This window comes from Lepus europaeus, chromosome 5 (genome assembly GCF_033115175.1).
Source record: "Lepus europaeus isolate LE1 chromosome 5, mLepTim1.pri, whole genome shotgun sequence".
In the NCBI taxonomy this organism is placed as follows: Eukaryota; Metazoa; Chordata; class Mammalia; order Lagomorpha; family Leporidae; genus Lepus; species Lepus europaeus.
Window position 1 is genome coordinate 23,155,783 of NC_084831.1, and position 9,790 is coordinate 23,165,572.

Here is a 9,790-nt window from a genome sequence, read left to right on the forward strand (position 1 = left end):
CCTCAGCTTTCTCCTCAGCCAAGTGGGGGGGGGGGGGCCTGATACGGACCCCCAGGGACTTGGAAGGATGGAGTGGACAGAGATGTGACCGCTGGCACCGAGCTGCCTGGCACCAGGGAACCCTCTCCCTCCTCCCCCGGGACAGACAGGAGAGGGAAGGGAGGGAGTTCCCGCCCACCCGCTCGCTCACCTCGCCTGCTGCAGGCTCCAGGCCTGGCGGAGAGGAGGCCTCCTGGTGACTCATCTCATTAACAGTAATCATCACCCCAATGCTCGTTAATGTAATAACGCTCGGCTCCCAGCCGCTGCCTGGCTCCCAGCTGCCTCCCCTCTCTGCCTGGCGGGGGGCTCTGTAAACACTCATTGAACTCCCATCCCCGGGGAGGCCACCAGGAGAAGCTGCCACCACTGGCACACAGCTCAGCTCTGGGCCACAACTCTGCTTTTCCTAAGTGCCGTCGCACACAGCCCAGGCAGCACACACTCTGCCGTGCCTCCCTGGCTCCACACTGCAGGTGCACAGTCATCTATCTCCCCAGGGATGGAGTCCTACATGCTATCAGGACACTCATTAATCATGACCTCCTCACCGAGCACCAAGAGCTTCACTGACATTAACCCATTTAATCTAAGCAGGTGTTCCTCTTGTGCCCATTTTGCAGCCAAGGAGACTGAGGTGCCTGCAGATAACAGGACTTGTCCTGATTCATTGAGCCATTGAGTGGCAGATCTGGGATCCGAACGCAGGCAGCCCCTGCTTCACGCTGCCTCCCAGAGCATCCACTCTGCTTCCTGCTTGGCCCTCGCGATGAGTGTGGTCCTTGTTCTCGCCCTCGCACCAGTGAGCAAACGGGCTCTGAGCAATGCCAGCATTTGCCTAGGGCGCACAGCCAGAGCTGCCTGGCTACAGAGCCTGCCCCTCTACAACCCAGGGTGTGCACAGAGGGAGCACACCCTCCCTTTTTTAAAAAGATTTGTTTGTTTGTTTGTTTGTAAGAGTTACAGAAAGAGAGAGGGAGAGAGGAATAGAGTCGTCCATCCACTGGTTCACTTCTCAAATGGCCACAACAGCCAGGGCTGGATCAGGCTGAAGCCAGGAACCAGGAACTTCCTCTGGGTCTCTCATGCAGGTGCAGGGGCCCAAGCACTTGGTCCATCTCCACTGCTTTCCCAGGCCATTAGCAGGAAGCTGGATTGGAAGTGGGGCAGCCGGAACATGAACCGGCATCCATATGGTATGCTGGCATCACAGGCAGCTTTACCTGCTACAACACAGCGCCAGCCCCACAATTCCTCTACTAAAGGTGGAGCAATGGAGGTCCAGCAGATTAAATAACTTGCTAACGTCACACCCAGATTGGTGGAAGGGGTCAGAGCTGGCTCATGTGCCCCCTCATCCTTGCCTCCCACACAAGGGTCTAAATTCAGACACTGAACAGTGGGCTCCACCACCCAGGGGGAGTCGACCTCAGAGGGCTGTGTCCTTTGGTGCCATGGCTCCCTCGCTGTGTGTCCCTGGGCAGATCACATCCCCCACCGGGCCTGAGTTCCCTCTACAGCGGGGTGAGCGCTGACACTAAGGAGCATGACTGCTGTTTTAGTCCCCATGCCTTTCCTGTAATGTTTCATTGTATCCTCACCACAACCCCAGGAGGGAAATCTTCAAAGAGACTTGGATCTTTAAAGATCTGTTACCCTTTAGGAAGCCGTGGTTCCCCTGGGGCTGCTGTAAAAGACATCAGGAGGGGCTGGGTTAAGACTCCGCCTGTGGTGCCGGCATCCCATGTGGGTACCAGTTGGTGTCCTGGCTGCTCCTCCTCTGATCCAGCTCCCTGCTAATGGCCCTGGGAAAGCAGCTGAAGATGCTCCAAGTGCTTGGGCCCCTTTACTGGCATGGGAGACACAGAAGAAGCTCCTGGCTCCTGGCTTTAGCCTGGCTTAGCCCTGGCCATTGTGGCCATTTTGGGAATGAACCAGCAGATGGAAGAGCTTTCTCTTTGCCTCTCTCTGTGTCTGTAATTCCACCTCTCAAATAAATCAATCTTTAAAAAAAAAAAAAAAAAGATACCACAACCCGCAAGAGGTTCCACTGTTCAGGGAGGGCAGGCGTGGGAGTCAGTGGGCTGGCGATCTGTTAAGCCTGAAAAGCGAGAGGCAATTGGTCAACCCTCGGCCAGCCTTGAAGGCCACCACTATCCGCCCCCTGCCCCAACCCCCACCTCAGCTGTGACGTCAGGGCAGGCTGAGGCAGAGCCGCTTGTGTCTGTGACATGGCCTTGAGTAGAAGCCAGCGAGGACCGAGGACCGAGGACCGAGGACCAGAGGCCACCAGAGTGCTGGGGTGGGGCGAGGGGGCGGTGGTGACGGCAGACAAGGGCCTGTGCAGCCACCCACTCCTCCCTGCCCAGGCCTCACACACCACAGGAGCTGTGCCCAGCCCGCGCCCTCCCTCTGCCAAAGACAGAGAGGCAGCTGGGTTAAGCCCCGAGAGCAGGCCGCTTCCTTCTCAGCAGGACCAGGAAAGGAGGTGGGGAAGGGAGGGAAGAAAAAGGCAGGGGTCTCGTCCCTGGAGCCACGACCCTCCCCGTGCCTGCCGGTCGCCTGCCTGCATCCCCCCTCCCTCTAGGAGTCTTTCCAGGGCAGCTCCAGGCCCACCTCCTCCAGGGAGGCCTGCCTGGTTGCTCCCCTCCTCTCTGATTCCCCCTCCTCTGAAGCACAGTTTGGCCCTGGGGCTGGGAGCAGTGCTGAGAGTCCTTGCCCCTCCAGGCTATGCCCCTGCTGCCACCAAAGTGAGCTTTCTGCAGCTCGGCATCACCCCGACTTCTGTCTCGGAAGACGGAGACTGGCAAGCATGACATTCTCAGCTGTTCCCAAGGGCGCACACATCAGCCTCATGGTCAAGATGTCCACGCCCCACATCTGTCCCACATCAAGCACCTGACTCCAACTTCCTGCCAGTGTAGACCCTGGGAGGCCCCAGTCAAGGCGCAAGTGGCTGGGCTCCTGCCACTCGACTGGGACAGCTGGAATGAACTCCTGGTTCCTGGCTTTGGCCTCCCTCCAGGCTCAGCCATTGAGGGAATCCCTCTCTCTCTTTCTGCCTCTCAAGTAAATAAATAAATACTTTAAAAAACAATTTATTTATCTGAAAGTCAGAGTTACAGAGAAGCAGAGGCAGAGAGAAAGAAAGAAAAAAAGAGAGAAAGGCAGAGAGAGAGAGAGAGGTCTTCCACCCACTGGTTCACTCCCCAGATGGCTGCAATGGCCAGAGCTGGACTGATCTGAAGCCAGGAGCCAGGAGCTTCTTCCAGGTCTCCCACATGGGCACAGGGGCCCAAGCACTTGGGCCATCTTCCATTGCTTTCCCAGGCCATAGTAGAGAGCTGGATCGGAAGTGGAACAGCCGGGACTTGAACCGGCGCCCATATGGGATGCTGGCACTGCTGGTGGTGGTTTTACTCACTATGCCCTAGCATCAGGTCCCTAAATACCTTTTCTTTTTTTTAAAGAAAAATATGTGCTCAACTCTGGTCCCATGCTTTCTGTCTGGCTTCCACTCCTGCCTCAAATCCATGCACAAGGGCTTGGTCTTGAAGCAGAATCTGCCTTCAGACAACACAAGCACCAAGGAGGCTCTTCTTGGGCCCTGCCTGGATCCCAGGATACAGACGCTGAGGTGCCCCTCCCACTTCACACCCTAAGCCGTCACCAGGGAGCCCACTGGAGTTGTGACCTTAGAGTATACCTTAGTACCATGGACAGCGCAGGTGTCCCGGCGAAATCCACCTGCCCGCATGTATGTTCTGGGGCACGTATGTACTAAGGGCCTTCTAAAAGCTCATGCAAAATGCACATTATGAGAAAACTATGCATGGCCTTTAACTGCTTGTACCAAAATATATTTAGCCTTTAATTCCATTGTCCAAGAACTTTCTGAAGTGCCCTTGTATTCCATTCAGCAGCAATTGTTAAGCACCGGCTGCATGCTCCTGTCCTGGTAAACAAGCATTCATTGTCACCACCCCTAAAGGCCTTACAGTCTCGCTGAAGAACTGACGGCCCTGCCTCTCACTGCCCTCCCTGCTGATTGCCACAGCTCTGTTCGGGCCATGGTACTCCCTAAAACTCCGTGGCATGCACACACTCGCACATGCCAGTTACATGTCCTGGTTGCTTAGAGAGCGAACTCCTTAGCATTCAGCAGGACACCCAGTGCCCTCTGTGACACAGGCCCGGCCACCCCGCTGCCTCACTGCTCCCTGTGGGCCCAGCACTGAAGCCCCTGCTGGACTTCATCCTTCCCCAAACACGTCGAGGTGCCTGTCTCCCTTCCATGAGCTCATCCAGGAAGGGTGTCCTCTCTTTATGGAGAACTCCTGCGTAGCCTTCAAATTTTATCTCCTCCTCCAGATAAAATTTTATCTCCTCCCCACTCCACATCCCGGGAGCTCTGTGCGTGCTTCCATGCCCTCCGGCACCGTGGATTCCTGAAAGGCCACGCTCACCGCCTGTGAAACAGAAGTCAGCCGCAGGTGTCCTGGCCTTGTGGACAAGCAGGGCTACAGACGCACAGGGGCCTTGGGACGTTTGTAGCTGCTCCTCTCCCCACTCCCTCCGCTGCCAGGCCAGTCAGGCTTGTGTTCGACAACTTCACAAGCCGCTTGGAAGCCTGAAAATAGTGTCAAAGCTGTACTTTTTGTCGCTTTTCACTCCAGAAACCTCTCTGCCTTGTCTCTGGGAAGAGAGTGTTGTTCATTGCACAGGCCATATGCTCACCTATTGTTAGATGTGATTTAGGAAAACACAGCACCCAACACATCCACGCTGACACACTGCGCCTGCAGCGTCACCAGCATTCTCAGGCGTCGGAGCCCGGGGCCATCTTCTCCAGTCCAGGCTGAGGGCCGTGAGGCGTTTGTCTCCAGATCCCTGGTGTGCAGCCCAGTGCCTGGCACCCAGTAGGTACTCACCAATATTGGGTGAGAGGCGGACATTTGGCACAGGTGTTAAGACTCCACATGGGAGCCCACATTCGATATCCACGTGCCTGCTTTGAGTCCTGGCTCTGCTTTTGACTCCAGGTTCCTGCTTATGCACACCCTGGGAGGGCATGATGGCCCAAGTACTCGGACCCCTGCCCACCACATGGGAGACCTGGATAGAGTGCCAGGATCCTGGTTTGGCCTGGCCCAGTCTCAACTGTTACAGACCTTTAGGGAGTGAACCAGTAGATGGAAGATCTCTTTCTTCTCTCTGCTCTTCAAAAAAAAATGATAGGAAAAACTGTTTAAAGAAAAATATTGGATAAAAGACTAACAAACTAGAATGTGTCTCAAGGGCTCCCAATGAGATTGCCTGGGTTCCAGTCCTCATTCTGCCATCCCCTAGCTACATAAGTCCAGACACATTTTTTAAAAGATTTGTTTATTTATTATTTATTTTTTTGAAAGGCAGAAAGAGAGAGAGGAAGGAGGGAGAGGCACAGAAAGAAAGACCTTCCATCTGCTTGCTCACTCCCCAAATGGCTGCAATGGCCAGGTCTCCCTGGAGGTGGAAAAGGGCAAGCTGCAGGCAGAGGCGCGAGGGTGGGAGGAAGGATAAGACTCCCCCCTCTGCAGGCAGAGGCGCGAGGGTGGGAGGAAGGATGAGACTCCCCCCTTTGTGCCCCTCCCAGAGCCACCCTGGGGCCCCTGTCTGATGCCCCTCCTCTCTCAGACCTCATCCAGCTCTGTACCCTCTCCCCTGCCTCCCTCACATACCTGCTTCCCTCAGGTCCTCCTTTCCCTTGATCCTCTGCTTCTGTAGGTCCAGGAGGGCTGGTCAATGATGATATTGTCTGTATCCCAGAGCAGATAGGGTTGGAGTAGGGCTTTGAAGGATCCATAGGAGTTTGCCAGGAGAAGGAGGGAGTGGGTGTGGGGGTGAGGGTTGGTGGTCCAGCTGTCTCACCTACACACCAAACCTTCTGGAGGCTCTGTGCCTTCTGTAAACACGCAAGTGATGAGTGCTCACCATTGCTCAGGATTTCAGTAAAGATTTAATAGGCCAGGACCGGCACTGTGGCGTAGCTGGTAAAGCCACTGCCTGCAGTGCCAGCACCCCATATGGGCCTGGTTCGAGTCTGACTGCTCCACTTCCGATCCAGCTCTCTGCTATGGCCTGGGAAAGCAGTAGGGGATGGCCCAAGTGCTTGGGTTCCTGCACCCATGTGGGAGACCCGGAAGGGGCTTCTGGCACATGGCTTCAGATCAACTCAGCTCTGGCCATTGCAACTAATTGGGGAGTGAACCAGTGGATGAAGGACCTCTCTCTCTCTCTCTCTCTCTCTGCCTCTCCTTCTCACTCTGTGCAACTTTGACTTTGAAATAAATAAATAAACCTTTCAAAAAATTAAATAGGCCATGATATGTAAAAGTATTTTATTTGGTAAAGTCATGGTGCTAATCTTACGCCAGGTGCTGTTCTCAGTGCCTCACACATACTAAAACATACCAAGGACACGCCCAGCACATCGTATGTAGGGCTGCTGTGGTGAATACCCTCGCCATGACCGTTGTGCACCTGCTGGGGGTCAACCACTGTGTTGGACATTTTGATCTCCCATGCTTTGGGCCCCATAAATGTCTTCCGTGATCTTCACTGTGCCCATTATACAGAGGAGGAAGCTGAGGCTTGAGGGGTGAAGCGGCTCCCCAGGAGGACCAAGGAAGGACCTGCTGTGTTTAGCAGAAAACCCATATCTGTGTCTCCAAACACCTTCCTTTGCCCACAGCATGCCATGGCTGGTAAGCCCATTTCAGCACCTCCAGCAAGAGAGGCTAGAGGTCCAGAGTTGGCCAGAGTCTTGAAAAACGGGGCCAGGGGCTGAACAAATCCAGTGTCCTCCAAAGCACGAAGAACAACTGCTCTCCATACCTGGCCCAGAACTGACATGGACAGTGAGCAAGGTCAGAGACGCCCAGGGGGGCCCCGGGGCAGGGGCTGGGGCACGCTTGGCAAGGGCCGCTGGCACCCCTCGATGGCTAGAGGCCACACCCCTGGAGGAAGACACTGTTGAGGCCATGTTCCCTGGACAGGTTCACGTGCATGATTTCATCAGAGCCACCCACCAGCATCCGTTTGCACCAGAGGAGGAGACAGCCGGGCTCAGCCAGGCTCAGCCGGGCTCCTGAAGGTGGTGACCTTGGGAAAGTGGGCAAATGAAAGCAGGGACATGTGACAGGTGTGAGTTCATGGCAGCGCCCTGGCGCAGCAGGGCAAGGCCAGGACTTGGGGCCAGAAATCCAGCTCTGCATTGACTGTAGCTACAGCCCAGAGCTGCCCTCCACACTCCCCTGGAAATCCCTTCCTCCCTGCCTCCCTGCCTCCCTTCCTCCCTCCCTCCCTCCCTTCCTTCTTTCCTTCCTTCGTTCCTCCCCCCCCCCCTTTCTTTCTTAAAATTTACTTATTTACTTGAAAGGTAGAGTTACAGAGACAGAAAGAGAGACAAATCTTCCATCTGCTGGTGCATTCCCCAAATGGCCACAACAGCCAGGGATGGGCCAAGCCAAAGCCAGGAGCCAAGAGATTCATCCAGGTCTCCCACGTGGGTGCAGGGGCCCAAGATCTTGGATCATCCTCCATTGCTTTCCAAGGCGCATCAGCAGGGAACTGGATGGGAAGTGGTGCAGCCCGGACATGAGCCGGTATCCATATGGGATGCTGGCATTGCAGGCGGTGGCTTCTCCCACTACGCCACGGTGCCAGGCCCCTGTTCCTTTCTTTTTAAAAAATATTTATTTGTTTTTGTTCACTTTACTTGAAAAGCAGAGACAGAGTGGTCCTCCACCTGCTGGTTTGCTCCCCAAATGTCCATAACAACAGGGGCTGGGCCAGACCAATGCCAGGAACCCAGAATCTATGTGAGTGGCAGGAATCCAAGTCTGTGGGTCGTCTTCCGCCACCTCGCAGGATGCACACCAGCAGGAAGCTAGATCGGGAGCAGAGCCAGGACTCCAACTCCAGCAGGGGACGCAGGCACCCGAGAGGCATCTTAACTGCTGAGCCAACACTTCCCACTCAATTTCTTTAAAAAAAAAAAAAACACTTTATTATGGAAAATTTGAACTAGGACTGTACAGTCGATAGAGTAAGCCTGACCTCCCTAAGGGCCCCTTACTCAGACGCTACAGTTAATCACTTGAGTGCTGCCCCCTGCCCCGTTTCCTCACCTGCTCTGCCCTGGGTGTGTCCAGTGCTAACCTCAGACAGCCTCACCTGCAAATGTTCCCACCTGTGTCCCTAGACGACAACGAGTCTGTAAAACAAAAACCACACACTCAAGTCCCGGGACCCTTGTCACATCCTTGTCACTGCATGGTCAGTGGCTCCTGACTAACCGACACTCAGTCAATGTTCACATTCCCACTTGTTTCCTAAGTGGTGGTTTCGCAAGTAATTTGTTTCCATCAGGTTCCAGATCGGCTTCCCACACTGCGAAGGTAACACGGCTCCTAAGCGTATCCACCAATCCTCTCCAGCTCTTTCTTTTCCTTCCTTATGATTTCTGTAAAAGCTGGGTTATTTGTCCTAGGAGTATTCTGCTGATAGGGTCTGCATGTGCATCTGTGTAACAGGGAAGATTTCCCCCAAGAATTAAACGAGATAATGTCTGCAGAAGAGTGCTGGACTGGAAGGCACCCACAGACGTCCTGGGTCAACGCATCTTTGGAGCATCTGAGTTCTGTCCTATTGCTTCTGCTGTTCTGAGGAGATCACTGAAGTTCAGAGACGCTTAGGCACTTGCCCAGGCTCACACAGCCAGCTAACGGCTGGAAGAGGAGACAGCCCCGGGGCTGGAAGGGCCAGTGAGTTCAGGCAGCGGCTCAGGTGCGAATTCCGTTGCAAGCTCTAATGGCTTTAGGGCCCTGGGTCTCTGCTCAAGCAGGCCAGGAGGCCTGACCTGCCTGCGGCTTCAACCAGCTACTGGGAAAGGAGTGCTCCCCTGGCCTGCCGTGAGGATGAGGCTCCAGCTCTGGCCAGGAAGGCCCTGGCTCCACAGTTAGCCCCGGGCCCACCCTCAGGCCACAGAGACAGGGTGGGCGGCCCCGGAAGCCCAGCACGCTGAGGACGGTCTGTTCTCAGGGCAGCTTGGGCAGGCGGCTGCAACCTCGTGGGCTGGACAGAACAATCGGCCATTCTCCCTCCTTCCCCTCGGCTTTCTGGCTCATCCCTTGGGCCACAGAGTCTGGAGGGAAAGTTTCCAGCTCCCAGCGGTGCCCAGCCCCTCTGTGCAGCACGAAGTGTGATCTCCAGGCTGCCTGCAGAAGCGTGGAGGCGGCACTCAGCAGGAACGCTCTCCTCGCCCAGTTAGAGTCCAGTTAGTCTGGTTAAACGTCAGTGCCCTGAGAGTGCAGTGGCTCGGCCTTGGTGACCTCTCATCTCCCGATTCCAAGCATGGGGTCAGGAACACAGTGCACACTCAAGGAACTTCACTGAGGGCGGGCACTGTGGCCCAGTGGGTTAAGCCACCACCTGCGATGCCAGCATCCCACATCAGAGTGCTGGTTCGAGCACCAGCTGTTCCACTTCCAGTCCCGCTCCATGCTGGTGCACCTGGGAGGGCAGTGGAGGATGGCCTGGGTGCTTGGGCCCTGCACCCACGTGGGAGACCAGGATGGAGTACCTGGCTCCTGGCTTTGGCTTTAGTTCCTCAGCCCTGGCTGTTTCTCGCTCCCTCCCTCCTTCCCTCCCTCTCTCTCACTGATGTTCTGCCTTTCAAAAAAATACATGAATTTATTTAAAAAAAAAA